Genomic DNA, 20,305 nt, shown 5'->3' with positions numbered 1-20,305 from the left:
GACTGATCCTTCCCTATTTTACCTTGATTGTAACTACGTAGGTAACTTCAAATTTATCCTATATTTACCTTGCCATTTCCCAGGTTGATCTCTTGTCATATTCTGCTCTGCTAACATAACAATAAAGAATGCTTATAGCTCTTGCGTTAGTTTTTATTACTTCTTGTTGTTCCCTGGTGATCTTAAAGTTTTCAAAATTATCCAAGTAAATAATACTTGATTCCTCTTCCTTTTATTTATCCTTGTCCTTGAGCCTTGGTATCGATTTTGGTCCCTTTATAATGACCACCCAGGCTTGAAAATTGTTTGACTGTACAAGAATTTAGAATTTGTTCTTCTAGTATGAGTAGTGTTGTCTATTGAAGTATGGTGGTCTTGTTGAAAAATGTTAGTCTTAAAGAAGTGCCCTAAGAATCAGATAGTTGGCCATTTGATCTTTACTCACGTGCAGTTAAGCAGTACTTTATTAAGTCCTGCTCTGATACCTATTGAAATTTAAGAGATCAAGGGTGAATTAATAATTTTTTCTGAGTTGATTGATTAGCCTTGACAGTCAAATAACCTGCAGGTTAGTATACTAAATAAAATAGAATAATGCGTAAAGCATATATAAATAAGTAAGTAAAAACATAGAAATTTATACTGGTTTGGATCATGGGTGTGGTGCCTAGTCCATCCCCCTTGGGTTAAAAGGGCATTTGAGCTTTCCATGTGAGAATAGAATTAATAGGTATTTTAGAATTTTTTAATCTTATTTTGTTATTCAGATCATGTGACACGACCTCAACTGGTATAAATAAGGTGGCTCAATCTTTTCCTTTTGTAACTATTGTAAATTAAGAATTACAAAGCTTTATGAACACTAAAGATTGAGACACACTATGAGTTTCCTATGAAGTTTCATGAGTTATCTTCTATCATCTATCATCTTTATATAGTCTTAATCTTAGGTATCTTATTTGCTCTAAAAGGAAAAATTCAAGGGATTTCTTGTCAATCAGGGATTTCATTGGGTTCCTTGATTAAGGGCTCATATCGATAGCATGTCTATATCTGATGTCTGTGTATTAGGGTATGTTATTTTCTTTGGTGAATTAAATATTCATATCTCTATATGTCCATAAAATTGATATGATCCTTTTGCTTATTTGAAAGCTTGACATCCCTCCGAGATGCTGATTTATGCACCATGATTTTCTCCTTCTATATACATCTTTCTGGTTCAACATTTTAGGTATTTTTTCTTTGTTTTGATTTTATTCCTTTCATATGTGCTCTCTTCCATGCTTTGATTGGATTCCTTCCATGTGTATCCATGATATCCATGGATTACATTTGACCTTGAGATCTTCCTGATTTGGACTTACATGTTTATTTTGTGAGTTTTTCATTATTAAAACATTAACTTATTTTTAGGAGGCTAACACTATAGCAGCCCTATCCAACTGTAGGACCTATCCCGCTATAGCGGGTTATTTTCCTATTATAGCGAGATTGACCAAAGCTAACTCCTACTATTGTGGGAACACTCTCGCTATAGAATTATTGTGGTAGTATCGTTCCACTCAATATTGCATAGTAGACAAGGCCCAAACTTGAGACTTTCCCAATTTTTTATTCTTTGCAACATGCCCCTAAATTTGGAGATCTTACACTAACCCCTTTGCATCAAATTTGATATTGAGAGTTCTACTCACCTATATTCACTTCCAAAAGTTTCTACGGATCCATATCGTCTTATCTATTGTAAAATTATTGCATACCATTCAAACCCTTATCGACTTATCTATTGTAAAATCATCATAAACCATTCAAACCAAAACCAATCAATTCATGACTTAATCTAGACAATGCCACACTCGAATTTCATCCAAGAGTAGCCTATCCTAAAATTCTTAACTCTTAATTTAGGGAAAAACATTACCTAAATTTTGGCTGACTAGATTACTCATAATGGCAGAAAGGGTCATTAGAGGCACAAAATGGAGCTTAAAGACTCAAGTGACCCTACGCTAACCCATGGCCTATCATGAATCTTAGAACACTAATAATAGATGAAAGAAATACTTAATGTAGAGGCTAACTAAAGTAATAACAAATACTAATCAAGTAGCTAAAATTTTATAATACCATATAGCTAAAAAAATATCTAGCTGACTATTTGAAAGCCTTAATGAAGGACGAGTTGCTGGGACAAACCACCAGCTAACTCTAACTATTTGAAAACTAAGATGAATGAAATAAAGAAATAACAATAAGTCATGTCCTTAAATAATGTGTTCTTCCCACACACAGCTGATGAGATGAGTATGAGATTATGCTAACCATAAACGAGATGATGAATGTCTAAACCTATATTATAACACAATATAAAACAAAAAAGTATATGGTCAGCACTTTGAATGTACTAATCATATGATATATGCACTATCAATAACTGAATATAAATTTGAAATAAACTACAAGGAAATGGTTCACTAAATGATAAGTATGAGTATGGGAAAACCAAGATATTTTGAAAACCATAAAGTGATATACAAACTGGTCATGGTTATACTAAAATATTCATAACAAAGGTAATGTTGAGGTATACTATGATGTAAGGACATATCTAAATAAGCATGAATACCAAATACATGAATATTCTGAAATTACAAAAATACTGTGAAAAATACTGTGCAGATAGTCATACAAATATTAAATTTTGAATTTTTGGGATGTATTATTAATTGACATAAATCATAGGAGCAACTTGGATTCTAACATATTCCTCATTGGAAGGCCATAATATAGCCTATCGGGGGTATAAAGCCATGACTAATATGATCACTAAACTGAGAGAAAGCCCACTAGTAGATCTAAACTAAACCTATGATGGTACATAGTTATGGAATTTAGGTATGCTAAAACCTAGTCTAATTCAACACTTAGTACTACTCCCGATTGAATATAACTGGTATCCCATGTGAATATTATTGGTCACATATCTAGATATCAAACCATCTATAATCATGGATGTCATACCTGACTGTCATACTACTAGTGACTTTTGATTTTATAGGAAAAATTTTCCACAATCATTGATGGCTTTCTAGATACCATGCTAATCGTGAAACTTACTTTGGGGAAAAATGTTCAAAAGCATTGATGATATATCTTAATGTCATGCATATCATGTATATTAGTGTTATGAGCCAAAGCTCTGGGTTATTATATGATTACACATATGTAAATAATGTATTTTTTGAATCGTGGTTCTTATGAATTTCTGGAGACATAATGGCTAGAGTAAATGAATAAAAGTGAACATATGAGGACTGAGATTTGGATAGAATTTTTAAGGCGTAACCTGAACTCTATGTCTTGATTCATAAAGATGCTAACAGTTTTACAGTAGTATTATCTAAAAATATAATTTAGAATAGGTTTTATTTGAAAGCACTCTGAAGGTCTGCAAAACTAATAATACTGATAATATACATTAGTTTCAAGTCATTCTATGTTCATAACACGCCAGGGTTGATTGAATGAACACAATTTTGAACGAATAAATTTTAAGATTAAACTAGGAAAATAAGTGTAAAAGATTAAGTTATTCAATATAGTCAGAATGACCGGAAAGCATATATTTATCATAACTAATCATAGATGTACTGACTTTGAGTGAAAATCTTAAAGTTGATACAAACCCTAAAATCATGAAACTTTTAGGTGATGTTGTTTTAAAGAATTTGGGGAAAGGGTGAATGGAGACCCTTGTTAAAATCCCACATACCCGAAATATGAAGTTTCTTGGAGAAATTCTTGCTATTAGAGCTTTACAGTTATAGGGTATGAGAAATTCTTCTTGCGTGTTTCTTGAATTTTGGGAGAAGGAAAAAGGAATTTGGAGAGTCTATTGATACATTTTCCACTGAGAAATAACTTTTATTTAATTTTTAAAAATATGGGAATGGGTTTATGGTTAAGGAAAGGATAAAACTACACCTTATAAAACTAACCAAAAGTTTAGAAAAATCTCATCTAATGGTTTAGGTGATTATTCTTTAACCAATGATGAATCATTATCCAAACCATTAACTTTTAGCAAATTTTAGAGCTTAATAGTAAGGCTTGACAGCTCACTTAATGAATTATCACCCTAGTGACTGTTCACATAATGGGTCATCATCTAAGTGACAATTCATCACTTCGGTCAACGCTCTTTGGCAGATGGATACTCTCTGATAAAATATGCATAACCTTTTACTTTGGTATTGGATTGATGAATAATACAAGGTGTTGAAAAAAGGTATTGAAAAGAAGTCTCAAAGGCCATTAATTTTGTTGGCCTTGAGCTGTAAAACTCAACGTTTTCAAGGAGTTATTTGAAATTGAATCTAGTCAAAATCAAATACGAAAACTCAATCGGTAAAGAAGCTTTCAGCTTAAGTTAGAGTTAGAAGTTTCTTACGACCTTAATACATATCCAAATATCATGTCTCTTTTTTTCATGAAAAAACCCTAAAATAATCTACTTTTATCAAATTCCATGGCCACTGTCCACCACTATCCAAACACCCTTGATGGTTGGTCAGATATATCTAATGTCGTTTGACTTATTCAAAAAATTATATCACCCAAAGAGACCATCACCGCCTAAAAACCCAAAATCTATAACCCCGAGTTTGCCTACAATGGATTTTCTAGTGGGGAGACTAACGCTAACTCCAATGGAAATTCAGATAATAAGAAGACCAAAATACAATATACAAATTTAGTTAAACCACTGAATTTCAATGTACAAGTTAAAGAAAACATAGAGCATATAGGACTGATCATTGTTAAGAGTCTTTCATACAATAATGTTTTTCAAAAGGGTCCCATGGACTGAAGAGCAGGTACAAAAATGAATGTAATTGAGAATCTTCAGTTTGCTATTTTTGTAAAACTTGATCATGGATGACATGAATTAGAAGAGTTAAGCACTCAAATTCCAAAATAGTGTACGTTTAAAAAGGGATTATAAGATAAGATTATTAGGGAATAGGTATATCCTTATGAGATTTGATCTTATAGAGGATTATGTGAATATATTATAAAAAATGTACATTATATAATGTCGATGGATGGAAAATCTTATCATGTTAGACCACTAATATATGACACAAAGTTTATAGTTGTTGAAGAAACAACTCAGGCTATGGCATAGATTTATTTTCCAGATTTATTGCCTACCTCATTTGTAAGGATTGGATATTCTCACATGTTTTTTCAATAGGCAAGCCAAATCATTTATACATGGAAGCAATCAGTAAGACAAGGCTAAGTTGTGTTTTTCATAAAGTTCAAGTTTATTTAGCAAGTGAGAGGCCAAAGTATGTAGATTTTAAGGTTGTTATGGAAAGTTGCAAGGGCCCGATAATTGGGAGAACCAAAATACGGTACGAATTTCTACCAAAATACTATAAAAATTAAATTACAAGGTCATATTACAAAATAATGTAGGGAGTTTCATCTAGGATTGAAAAGAAATGCCCAAAAAAGGTAATTGAAGAAGGAGAAGTACAAAAAAAGAGTCCCAAGCGGATAACAAGTACATACATATAGGGGATGGAGAGGGCAACAAAAAAGCTATAATAATAGAAGTAAAAGATTTGTGATTTAAAGAAATGCATCAAACTATTTGAGTGATAAAGTTGTTTCAAGGGAAAAGGAGGTCAAGACTAATAACTCGTTTTAGGCCCTAGATAATGTGAATGACAAGGAGAAGCAGGTGTAAAGTATAAATGTCAATCTATCAAAAGAGGAGAAACCAAAACAACAAATAAAATCCGAAGAGAATGTAGTAAATAAGCTTATTACACAACAAGGAAATAAAAGACAAAAAACATAATATTAACATAATTGATAGTGTTCAACATTATGGTGTTGACAAGGGTCCTCAAGTTGATGTAGAGAAGGCTACTTCTGGTCAAATAATTATAGTCCCTAACTATGACAACCTAAAAGTAAATAACATAATGGATCAACAAACAATGAAAAACTAGATAGATAAAACAGATCAAGCTTGGTGCTCATGACCCGGAAGGACCACAAGCTAACCCATGACTGATATTTGTACCTGTATACTGCATAATATATCATATAATATGGAAACATAAACATGAAAGTCCATAAGTTTTGAACTGAATAAATCTGAAAAAGGTATAAAAATACTAAAATAAGTCATAAATACTGAATATAATGAGATCTGAATATCTAATCTGACATCTAGTCTGAAAGCCTCTAACTGAACTGAATAAGGAGTTGAAGGAACATGTATCCAACTAACTCCATTTAGCAACTAAATAGTAAATATAGCAATAATCATATCGTCCTCGAATGAGAAGGACTCACTGCAAACTCTAAACACTGGAATGCTACTGCTGATCTAAAGCTCATGCCTTTGAACCTATAGTGTAACATAAGAGAAAGCACCATAGTGCAAATGTGTCAGTACGTCTGAATGTACTGAGCGAGTGAGGTAGGCTAAATGCAAAGGGTTATATGAATGAACAATGCTGACTAATATGAACGTGAGAATACATACATGCATACATAACTGTAACTGAACTCTTGGAGATACTGACTACTGAGTCTGAATACTGACAACATGAGTGTACTGATACTGAGATATTAAATATATGTACGACTACTTCTGACAGTTTTAATTATGAAGAACTAGTCTGGTTGACTGTGTCTGACAGTCCTGAAGCTGAATACTGATGTCATGAATTCTGATAACTGATATGACTGATACATGAGTTTAGAAAACTGATATAATTGATATAACTGTGATGATCAGCCTAACTAATATAACTAATACTGAGCAACTATATCTGACAGTCTAAGTTCTGATGGAACTATCTGAGATTTGTTCTACTTGGAGTAACTAAATCTATGATTAGTCCTATCTAGTGGGTGGTCATGAGTATACTGATAATAAGAATGATTTGACTAGTCTGAGATTAGTCCTATCTAGCGGGTGATCTTTAAATCTAATAACTTTGATACTGATTAATCATAGTTGAGATCAGTCCTATCTAATGGGTGATCTTGAAGACTATTTACAATAATAAGCATTGACTCTATCTAATAGTACTGAATCTGTACTACTAAGATGAGTTAACTGTGTCTGGCAGTCATGAATCTATAACTAAAATTGTGGGATGTATTCATCTAACCGGTATGCCCCAAGCTAAGCTGAATGGGGTCTAATCTCTACCCTGACTGAAGGGTTCAGTACCGCACCACCAGTAAAGACATCTGCTGTGAAGTCAGTTCTAATCTAGTGGCTGACTCTTGGGATCAGTCCTATACATATAAATATGCTAACGTGTGACCCCTGAGTATGTCAGTCCTATCTAATGGGTGACATGTCGTGCCTACACTAGCAACATAATTTTGGAACTTAGGGATTTCTTCTAGGGATCTCAGTCCTATTCTAGTGGGAGAATCCCCATCCCTAGGTTTGATCGGTGTTGAATCCTACTCCCATCTAAAAGACACTAAACCGAATAACTGGGTTGAACTAAATAACTTAACTGAACTGATTTGCTGATATGATACTAATTAACTAAACTGAAAATAGTGGTATTGTTTAGCGGAGCTAAAACTGAGTTTACTGAGTTTTGATGACGGATGGAATATAATGAGTTCTGTGAACTGATTAAGAGTACTAAAGTTACTAAGATTTACTATGATTACTGAGGTTACTGAGCACTGAGATTACTGAGAATACTGAACTACTGAGATTACTGAGTTTTTCTGAGTTACATGACTGACTGATTTCTATAGATCATGGATTGAATATGATTATAATAAAAACATTACATGGCTCTAGGCACAAAGCTATATTTTTCGAGTATGAATACCCCCAGGACTGATAGAATGAAACTGATTCACACATGACATAACTTGATCATAAGATCGGAGTTCACAATTCACAATATCATAAGTAGGGGATATTATACTTCATGTATTTATTCAACATCTTAAACATGGTAGGGGAAATCATGGATATATTTCATGTACATAATTCATATCTCCATTATCATACATGCTTTATATCGCAACAATAACTACACATAAATAGCATGGAAATCCATGTTGATGTGTATAGCAAACATGGACTTGTCATTTAGATATCATGGAATCATGTAAATATGAATTTCTAGCATCCTAGGCATTTTATCAAACACCTTGCATGCATTCTTTAAGGCATAGGTGGATTTCATACTTGCATCATATTAAACCACCCAAAGTTCATGTTTTTCAACTAACAACCATATATATTCCATGAAAACACCTTTATATATCATCTTGAAACTTAAACAACAATCCTCAACAAGTACATGCTCATTTCACCACAAAAAGTTTACAAAATAACATTTAAAAGAATGATTCTTGAGCTCTAAGAACGAATTGAATCCATAGATGAACACTACGTATACCTTAGAAAGGAAACCTTGATTATTTGTTGGAGAGTTCTTGGATTGGGAAACTTAATTCTCAATTATCTTGGAAAAAGGCTTGAATCTTGCTTTTGAGAGATAAATTTGATGGAAACCCTAATCTTGTGGTTGAGAGCGTAAGAGAGGGTTTTGAGATGCTTAACTAAAGAAAAATAGGGAAAATTATGCCTCTTTAGGGTTATAAGTCGGGGAAGGTGAAGGGAAAAGACCAACATACCCTTATGAAATAAATTCCCAGTTACTGAAAATGATAGCTGACGATATTTGTGACAAGGCATCAAAAATGTGACAAGCCATCAAAAATGTCGTCACACAGAAGCTGAATTCTGCCTAAGGCTGATGATATTTATGACATGGCATCAAAAATGTGACAAGCCATCAAAAATATCATCACACAGAAGCTGGATTCTGCCTAAAGACGATGAAATTTGTGACATGGCGTCAAAAATGTGGTAAGCTACCATGAATGTCGTCATTTAGGAGCTGGAATTAATGGTTTCTGCCTAAGTCTGACGATACTTTTGACAAGGCATCACAAATATAGTAAGCTACCACGAATGTCATCACTTAGAAGCTGGTTTCTGCCTAAGGCTGATGGCCTTCGTGATAGGGCATCACAAATGTGGTAAGCTACCACTAATGTCATCACTTAGGAGCTGATTTCTGCCTAAGGTTGACGACCGTCGTGATAGGGTATCACAAATATGATAATCTACCAGAAATGTAATCACTTAGGAGCTATTTTCTTTCTAAGGATGACGACCTTCGTGATAAGGCATCACAAATGTGGTAAGCTACCACGAATGTCGTAACACTGTTTCCAACCTGACATGCTGGAGTAAAATAGGAATAATTCTTTGCTCCGATATCAGATTTAGATGAAATTGGTATAGTTTGAAAGATAATTCAATTATCTATCTGTTGATATATTATGAGATCAAAAAGTCAAAGTATAATGAGAGATATACTCGTTTAAAGTTGACTATACTAATATCCTTCTCAAGAATTCAATCAATAAGGAATGTTTTGATTCATTTGATAGCTGGGAGTTATTTGAAGCCTTAATATACATTTAAATTAATCATAAAACTATAAAAGAACCATGATGTACTATGCATGAGCTTGGTACAGGGCTCTAATATTGATTTGAATTTTTCAGGGTATTACATATTCTAACAATAATAAGAAAGGGAAAATATTGGTGTCCATTCAAGAGAACATTTAGTTTGGAGTTATTTCATACACGGAGCAATAATTATCTTTGTAGCTAAATTTTCAATACTTTTCCATTTTTTTAATTACTACTATTGTACCAGCTAAGTGTGATTTTATGGAGAGGCTTAGTCTGTTAGAGGATATCTAATATATCTCACATAATATGAACCTACCTTGGATTTTGGGTGGTGATTTCAATGCAATAATATTCGAAGAAGAAATAATGGTTGGTTTGCTTGTCTATCCTAAGGAATATAAATATTTTTCTTTTTAGATAAATTCTTGTGAACTATTTTAAATTCATTTCAAAGGTAGTCTTTTTACTTGGTGGAATGGAAGGGCTGATAGTAAATGCATATTTAAAAAATTAGACATGTTTCTAATCAATCAATCCTTTCTAGGACTTGGTGAGGATGTGTAGGTGGAACATCTTAAGAATAGGGTCTGGTCATGCCCTTTTATTGCTATTTGAGGGGCAGTCTAGTCCAATTAGATGACCTTTTAATTCTTGAATTTTTGGGATAGGTAGGATAATTTAAAAGTTATTTTCAATAAGTTTTAGGTGTCTCTAGATGAGAATAATGTTTTTATTAATCTAAAGCAAAAAAATGTAAAGTATAAAAGCCTCTCTTACTGTGTGGAGTTGAGGTAGGGTGATATATTTAAATGTCTTATAATACGGGAAGAGATAGTGAGATTAAAAGAAAATATCTTTGAAGAATGTCCACTACAATCTACAGAAGTATTTTTCAAAAGTTCTAGTCAGAATTAAAGAAATATTTAAATTTTGAGGAAGAAATCTAAAGGAATAAAAAGAAGGTATCAATGATTTTGTAAGGGGATCGGAACACTAGATTCTATCATTATTTAGTGTATGGAAGAAGGAAACAACTTTCTATAAATAGAATCATAAAAGAGAATGGATAGTAAGAAAAGGGAAATGATCAAGTTCCAATAAAAGCTACTGTATATTTTTAGAAGCAATCCACTAGCCTGATTAGTTCGGTGTATATTTCTTTATTGAATCATGTTCTAAACATGGTCATAGGGGAAATGAATAATATGTTAAATGCAGTTCCTTCGACAAAAGTGGTAAAAAAAAGTGGTGTTTGAATGGAATGGGAAACGTGCTAGTGGTCCTGATGGATTTATTGGACTACTTCATCAAAGCTGCTAGGATATTATAGGTAATGATATTGTATAAGTGATGACTACTTTCTTTACCAGGAGTATTCTTCTTAACTAAATTACATATTATAACTGATTTTATTGACTAAGAAAGACATTATAAAGGTTTTTTCAACATGAAACCAATTAGATTGAGCAATTTACTCAGAAAAATCATTTATAGAATTATTCATGATAGGATAGAGGAGTTTTATCAATGCTCATTTAAAAAACTAGTATGGAATTGTGAAGTGAAGGAGTCTAATATAAAATGTTTTACTTTCACAATAGATCATCATTGATATTAGAAAGAGAGGAAAACTAGAAAATTTGGTGATAAATCTAGACATGCCTAAATTCTATGATTGAGAGGACTAGAATTTCCTGACCAAGGTCTTGGAGAACATGGTTTTTGATGCTCAAGGGGTTGATATGATTTTGAGCTTACATGATAATAATTCGTACTCTAATATGATTAATGGTTACCCTTATGGTTTCTTCTACTCTACTAAAGCTGTAAAATATGGAGACCCTTCATTACCTACTTTGTTTATCCTTTATGCTAAAGTTTTGGCTAGAGCTCTAAATTCTTTATTTGACATTAATGAGTTTAAGAGTTTTTGGATGCCAAATTGGAGTGATAATATTAATCATTTTCCATATGCAAATAATTCTATTTTATTTGCTTCAACAGCTAGGAAATCATTTAAACTAGTTATGTAGAACTTGGATGATATTGCAATCAGGTCAAAAGATCATCATATATAAAAGTGCTTGTTATGTTTTTCACAAGACCACCACGGTTATCATTACGACATTGAAACTTGTATTGGATTCCATAGTGGAAAATTCCCTTTGATTTTCTTAGAATTTCCTATTAGTCATGAAAGAAAGTAAAAAGTTCACATTGCAAGAATATTAATGAAGGTGCACAATAAGTTGAAGGCTTGGAAAGGGAAATTACTTTTCTTTAGAGGTAAACAGTGCTGATCAATTAAATGTTGAGTAGTATTCTTGTTTACTTAGTACCAACTATTAATCCCCCTAAATGTGTCATTCATGACTTCAAATGATTGTTATGGAATTTTAAGGAGGTATAAAGCAATAAGCATTCGGTGTCATGGCTGGCATTTACATTCTAAAGATAAAGGGAGACTTGGTTTATGTCTATTTTTGATATCTCTAAAGACTATTTGAGAAGTTCTGGTAGATATTTATAACCCATAAGACAATATGGGCCATTTTCATGTGGAATAAGTATTATAAAAAACTTGGTCTACAAGTGGCAGAAGGGAAAGACGGTCTCAGACATAAAAATATATGGTTGAATCTAGCAACTACTTTGATCAAATCATTTGGTGGGAGCCTTTGTGTAGTCATGCTAACATATGGTATGATAATTGGATCCAATTTAGGGCTTTACATTATTGTCTACCCATTGTTAGTAATGACAGTTACCAAATCAAATATGTGCATCCGTTTTTAATCAATGTAAATGGGACACAAATGTTTTAGATCATATTTTTCTAAAGGAAGTTTGTAACCAAATTTGAAATAAGTTAAAGGTGGAAGAATATTCAAGAGAGTGGGATAAGCCATGGTGGATTCTTAATGCCTCGGGTAATTTCTCAACCAATTCTGCATGAGAAGCTACGAGAAAAGGTAGAGAAGTTCAAGATGAATTTAGACAGTTGTGGGTGAGTAGAGACTGTGGAAATAAACGACCCTAATCGGAGAAATTCTCATTAAGATGAAGATTTGTGATGACATGCGGTGGAAATGTTGAGAAAATAATGAATATGAAATTATAGCACATTTATTTATTCAATGTCCTATTGCTAATAGATTGTGAAGTAGAGTTCAAACATTAGTAGGGATCGTTGGGCCTTTTACTCAATTTAAAGAAATATTTCTTAAGTAGTTGGATGCAAAAACAACACCAAAATTGAAACTATTGTATAAAGCAGTCCCAATGTTCATTTTATGGAAAATTTGGAAGATAAGAAAATCAATCAATCATGGTGGAAGGATATCTTTTGTGGGAATGGAGTTGAAGGTTAACAAAAAATTATCTTCTTGGCTAAACACAATAACCCTTAGTTGATGATCACGCAATGTGATTTACCTTTTACGGTAAAGTTCCAAGAAGAGTATACAACTTTAGAGAGATGCATAGTAATAAGGTGGAAGACTTCTAGTATGGGTACTTATAAGTTCAAATCAGATGGTGCAACAAAATAAATCTAGGCCCTAGCTTTGGTGAATTTAATGTTAAAAATAGAGAGGGAAGACTGATGTATACTAAATCTAGAAGTCTTAAGGTTGGCTCAAATGTTGTGGTAGAAATAAAAAGGCTTAGTTTGGAGTATTTTATTAATCAAAACTCCTTTCCCATAACTATGGAGACAAATTCACTCACTATACAAAAGTTTATTGATATAATATATGAAGTACCTCAGTGTATTCTATAGAAACCATGAGAATCAGGAGCATAATGAAGGATAAAGTAGTGGCGGTGGTGCATACCTTAAGATAAAGAAACAAGCTAGCAGATTATTTCACTAACATTGTGTTTTCTTTTGAAAGTATAGAAATACTAACATATACATCTATGTTGAACATACCTGAAGAAGCTAAAGGCATAATAAGCAAAAATAGACCTCAAATATAAAAATTAAGGATTAGGAAAGTGCAAAATGAAAATCACTAAATCCACGGACAATCTTAAGGAATGTAGGTTCAAACAAGCAAGCAGGAAACATAATAAAGTCACAAATACGAATCATAGAGGAATGTGGATTGAGCAAGAAGAGGTTTTATCATTAATAAGTTGTAAACAGAGAGAGAAGCAAAATATGATGGTTTATTTATGTACTTGTTGACTTGTATTCCAAATAGTGGCATAAGTTCAGTATTACGGTCAATCTACTTAGATATAGGGAATATAAGGACATATCAGATAACCATGGATCTCAAAATGATTGAATTAGTCAAGTAATAAAAAAATTATTTGTAGAATGTACTTATAATACCTAAAAATCAACATAAGTTTAAGCTTCAATTTTTTCTTGTGTATTCATGGGTAAATAGGGACAACATCACTCAACAAAGTCATAAAGAAATTAAAGTTCAGAACAAGCAATACCTGGTGAAATGGAGAATGAGAGTGGTTGTGTCATATGGGAATATGGATAAACAACTACAAATCTAATTCAACAAGGATAAGAAATAAAGAAATGACATCCACCAGCTCCTTCCTTACCAGATCTATCCAAATCATGTTGAAGTTTTCTAAGAGAAGGTTTTATAGATTTTATGAGAGTTGGAATGCCTTTGATGAAAAGATCACTAGCACAATGTGCCTTAGGTCTGATATTTGGGAATGGATTGTTGGGGGTTAGATTTTGGATCTTCTTCAGAATATTTCATTAGTATATGTTAATGCTTAGTTTGAGCTCTTTGCAAGTACAACTAGTGATGAAGATGAACCTCCCCTTTTGGAAAGTTTCTAGAAACTTTGGTGTCTTTGTGTATAATTTAGATAGATTTTGTTGCTTTACTTAAATTTTAAGCCAGGGTTGGCTTAGGATTATTTGGACATTATTTCGTTTGAGAATAAAATGGACAATGTGGCCTATTTGATTGAAAAAAACTTTCCTAAATGAAGGAAATTGATGAAAATTAGGTTTAAATCACCCAAAATTTCCTATTTCATCCATAAGATAAATGTAGAATGAAAATGACATTTTTGGAGTATTTTCTTCATTAATAAGCACATATCTAGCCCTATCCCACTCCATCAGCCTTGTTGTAGTGGGATTCCACCTCTATGATAGAATTAACAAAATATAACTCCCGCTATAGTAGGTAGGAGAGGAAAAAACATTAAAGTTTTCTAGTACTTCCATTTTTGCAACACACCCCAGAATTTGACATCTCAAACTAACCTTTTTATGTTAAATTTGATATTTGTAGTTCTATTCACCTGAAATTACTTTCAAAGGTTTCTATGGATTTCATATTGTCTTAGCTACCATAAAATAATCCTAAAACATTCAACCTCTAATAAATCCAGTTCCATATTATGCTAGACTATAAATTGCTCAAATTTTATCCAAAACTAGTCTAACCTAAAATTCATAACTCTTAATATAGGAAAAAATCTAACCCAATTTTTTGCAAACTAGACTTAGTCGTAATGAAGGAAAGAATTTTTATAGAAAAATTATGGTATGGTACTCATGTTCATGACTGTCTTTGATAGTGAGAGAGAATTGTCCCGATCCTCTATTTAAATTTGCTCATATAATAAAAAAAAGATCCTTTTGTATTGAGGGAACTTGATTGCATTACTTGAGCACATTCATTAACCTTAGTTAGGATTTATCATAATGTGCTTGGTTTGATCGGAAGTAGTCAGCACTTGAAGCTTGTGGTTCATGAATTGTGTGTTTGATAGGTGTCACTTATGCTAATATTTTCAAAATAACGAGTGAACAGTTATTTTCACAAACAAGAATTTGTGTAAGAACTCAAGTAGTATTATATAAAGACAATGTTGTTTTTTTGTATGCCTTTATTTACTCAAGGACGAGAAGTGTTTAAGTTGTATGTGTTGATGACTTGGTAATTTGCGACTCATTTATCCGAAAACAAGTGAAAAATCATGTCCTCAATGCCAAGTTGAATAAATTTTAATATTAGTTTGGATAATTTTCAAGGTTGAAGACAAGAAATGATTAATAGATCATAAGAAAGCAAAAATATGAAGTATTTGAGCTAAAAGTCAAAGAAGGAAACACCAAAGAAATTTAATAAATAGCCAAAGTTCACAATGTATCACTAAAATAGATGTTTCTTAGCCTAAGTTAACAATTCATCCAAGTTCCCAAGAAAGTAGTTTGAAGATGAGAAAAAATAGTTTGACATATCATTGTAGAGTCGGCAATAGATGTTTCTTGTTCATCATTTTTAGCACCACCATGGATCAATAATTTTCCTAATTGATCAGGAAGTACATGCACTTCTTTCATCAACCAACAGAATTCCTTTTTAATTCATTTTCTAGAACATTTTCATTCATCAAATCTAAAGGTCATTCTAGGGTTTCCTTTTGAAAACAAACTTCGCATACCCCATTTTTGAATATCATCTTTCATAAGTTAAGGACTAGGTCCTTGAGATCAACTTTCCACAGTAAGAACTTACACCAAAAGTGTCTTGAGAGAGAGACATACAATTAGATATTTATCATTGAGCTTTGAACCCTATTAATCAATGAGCTATTCCTGACGGTAATCCCCTTTTCATGCTAGGAATTATGTTACATGTCATATTTGGGAGCTAACTTGAGTCTAAATTCCTAGTAGTAAGATAATGGAGTGATTAAATTCTTCTTAGTCTACCTAGGTAGTGATGGCTTCTTCTTTACATTTCTTGGAGACACAAAACCCTTATGATCTGTACTCTCCAGCTGAATGTATTCAATATTCCTTAATTTTGCCTTAATTCAGTGCTAACATTTTTCTTTCAAATGTCTATCTTTTCCATAATGAGTGCAGAATAGTTTGTGCCTTTTTCTTCTATCATCATGAGCAACCTTTCCTTTTGACTCTCTGGATTGTAATTTTTATTGGTAGGCTAGACCTCTACCATCATTAGCACCTTGACTAGTCAAGTTAGAAAGGATAAGTGAAGAAGTAGTCCACTTAAGAGACTTGTTCAATTCTACTTTCAGGTGGACCAGGTCCCTCTCTAATTCTTCATTCTTGTAAAGTACTGACATAAGGTGTTTTGTGAAGCTTTCAATTTCTCCTCAAGATCAATCTCAAGCCTCGAGGTTTCCTTCTTCCCTTTTCCATCAAGACTATTTACTTTCTTCAGATTACCTATTAGACTCAAATTTATAGAGTTCCTCTTTGTGATCAACTCTTCAGTTTTAGAAATTTTGTGAGTTAAAGAAATTAGCTCGTGCTCTTGATTCTCTACTTTTCTTCTAAGGCATTATTTTAAGTAGTTAGTTCACATACAAAGTCTATCAACACACTCGAAAGCCTATTTATCTTACTGGAAGTGTAATTATCTAGATTCTCCTTAATGTTTAATATGGTTACCTTCTTTTCTTTTTCATCTTCTATGCCTATGTTGAGTGCAAACAAGGAATCATAGATAACTCGACCTTATTCCACTACTAGCATAGAGACATCTCCAGTCTTCTCATCAATACTTGAATCACTGGAAGAATATCCCTATTCTGCCAGAGCTTGCGTAACTGCATAATCAGCTTCAACTATTCTTTTTGAATTGTCGAGCACCTAGTCCTTGATGTTTCCTTTTTCACCTTCATCCTTGAGGTAATCCTGATGATCTATTTTGTGTATGGGACAGTCCTTTAAAAAATACTCAGGGCTTCTATATTTATGACATACGTCCATAGTGACACCTTTCTTACAACTACTTTTGCTTCTTTGGAACTAGCCACCTTTCCTCATGGCTCTAACGATTCATTTTGCCAAGTACGCAACATCTATGTCTTATTTATTTAAACCTAACTTTGAGGCTTTTAGTGCTAGAGATTTTTCCTTTCTGACTTCGTTATTCTCTTCTCCTAGATATTTCTTGAATTCATGAGTTTTCATAAGGATTGAATGTCTCTAACAGGACTGAATCTGTACTACTGAACTGAGTTGATAGTATCTAATAGTCCTGAATCTTTAACTAAAACTGTGGGATGTATTCATCTAGCCGACATGCCCCATGCTAAGCTGACCAGGGTCTAATCTCTACCCTGACTAGAAGGGTGTCAGTACCGCACTACCAATAAAGACAACTATTGTGGAGTTAGTCCTAGTGACTCCTAGGATCAGTCTTATACATATAAATGTGCTAACGGGTGACTCCTAAGTATGCCAATCCTATCTAACGGGTGACATCTCATACCTATGCTAGCTACATAGTTTTGGAACTCCTCATCCCTAGGCTCACTCGGTGCTGAATACTACTCCCATCTGAAAGACATTAAACTGGATAACTGAGCTAAACTAAATAACTGAACTGAACTGATTAGCTCAACTGATACTGATTAACTAAACTGATACTAGTGGTATTGTTTAGCGGAGCTAAACTAAGTTTACTGAGTTTCCTTGACTGAAGGAATGTACTAAGTTCTGGGGACTGACTGAGAGTACTAAAATTACTGAGATCACTATGAATGCTACTGTTACTAAGATCATTGAGATTACTTAGTACTAAGGTTACTGAACTACCGAGACTGCTGAGATTTTTTAGTTTTCCTGAGTCACATGACTAACTGAATTCTATAGACCAGGGCTTGACTATGAGTATCATGATAACATGACATGGCACTAGGCACACAGCTATATTATTTTGGGTACAAGTACCCCCAGGACTCGATAGAAGGAAACTGACACACATGATTAACTTGATCATAAGAATAGAGTCTACAATTCACAATATCATAAGGGATTTCATACTACACTTGGTTCTCAGCATCTTATACATGGAATGGGATGCGCACAACATACATATACTCACGTTGCTTTAATATCATGCTCATTCCATATCACAACAATAACACACAACAATAACGTGGAGTTCATGAGGAATAATAAAGAATAGAACATGGGCTTGTCATTTAAGCACTATTAAGTCATAAAAACATGGATTCTATCATTCTTTGCATTTTATCAAACACCTTACATGTACAACTTTGGGCATAGTTTTACTTATCAATTTGACAATCTTAATTCATCCAAAATTCATGGGTTTCAACTAACCTACTCACATACTTTATGAAAAACACATCAAGATACAACCTTGAATCCAAACAACAATCATCAACATGATTATAGCCATAACATAGCAAGGAAATCACAATTTATAATTTAAAATAAGATTATTGAGCTCCATGGATGAAAGGGGTCCATGGATGAATACTACGCATCCTTAAAGCTTGATCTTAAAAGAGATCTAATGTTTCTTGAAGGTTCTTGAAGAATTCCCTAGGCTTGTTCTTTATTTTTCTTGACTAGGGTTTAACCCTTTGGGAGAGAATATTCTTGTTCTTGAGGAGATGATCTTGAGAGAAAACCCTAATCTTGTGGTTAAGAGTGTACGAGAGAGCTTTTTGAGATGTTTAACTAAAGAAAATGAAAGATAATATGCCCCTTGAGGGTTATAAGTCATGGTAAGTGAAAGAAAATACCAAAATACCCTTGCAAAAACATCCCTCAATTGCTGAAAAAAATAGCTGACGAGATTCATGACAAGTCATCATACTGGTGATAGGTCGTCACGAATTGTCGTCACAAAAAGATGAAATCTTGGTTTTCTGGTTAAGTTTGACGACATTGGTGATAGGCCATCATGGGTATGATGTCTTGTCACAAAATGTCGTCACTGGGGGTGAAATCTTCCCAATGCTGACGACATTGGTGATAGGCCGTCACGGGCTTGACAGCTTATTATGAATGTCGTCACTTAGTTTCCCAACCTGATATGCCGGAGTAAAATGGGCATAACTACTTGCTCCGATATAGGATTTAGGCTAAATTGGTATCGTTGGAAAGATAATTAAATTATATATCTTTTGGTAGGTCATGAGATTAAATTTTCATAGTATAATGAGAGATATTCTCATTCTAAGTTGACTATAGCAATATCCTTTCCAAGAATTCAATCGGTAAGGAATTTTTTGATTCGTCTGATAGCTGGGAGTTCTTTGAAGTCTTAATATACATGTAAATTTCTCATAAAACTATAAAATAACCATGATGTACTATGCATGATCTTGAAATGTGGCGCTAATAGTGGTTTGGATTTTTTGGGGTATTACAATATCTCCCCGTTGGGAACATTCATCCTCGAATAAGAATGACTGAGATGGAAGAAAAAATCAATTGAAGTACGTACAATATGTACACTATTGAAACATGGTTTCAGGACTGACATGACTGATAAGCTTAATACATCATACTGAACATGCACATCTGATGTATGAGTAACTAATTCATGAATACACGACTGAGTGTTCTGATGAACTGAGTTTCTTATAATAAGAATGCATATCTGATGCCTAATTGATGAGCTGAATCCATGCATATCTAATGTATGATTATACGACTGACATGATACATGAATGCATGATAGAAAGTACTAATAAGTTGATCACGTATATCTGATGCATGAATATATGACTGAACGGGCTCAGGAACATGTGATTGAACATGCAATGGTAAAGGTACCAAGTTTGAACTGAAAACTAAGCATGGAACTGAATACAAAGTTTGGTAATAAAATCTAAAAATGGGAACTAGTAATATTAAAGAAGACTGTCACCTTGAACTAAAAATATCGATGAGTCTAAGATTACTCACTCAATATGCATTAGCGGAAACATAAGAACATAA

Source organism: Capsicum annuum, chromosome 2 (genome assembly GCF_002878395.1).
Source record: "Capsicum annuum cultivar UCD-10X-F1 chromosome 2, UCD10Xv1.1, whole genome shotgun sequence".
NCBI lineage: Eukaryota > Viridiplantae > Streptophyta > Magnoliopsida > Solanales > Solanaceae > Capsicum > Capsicum annuum.
This window is presented reverse-complemented; position numbering follows the sequence as displayed.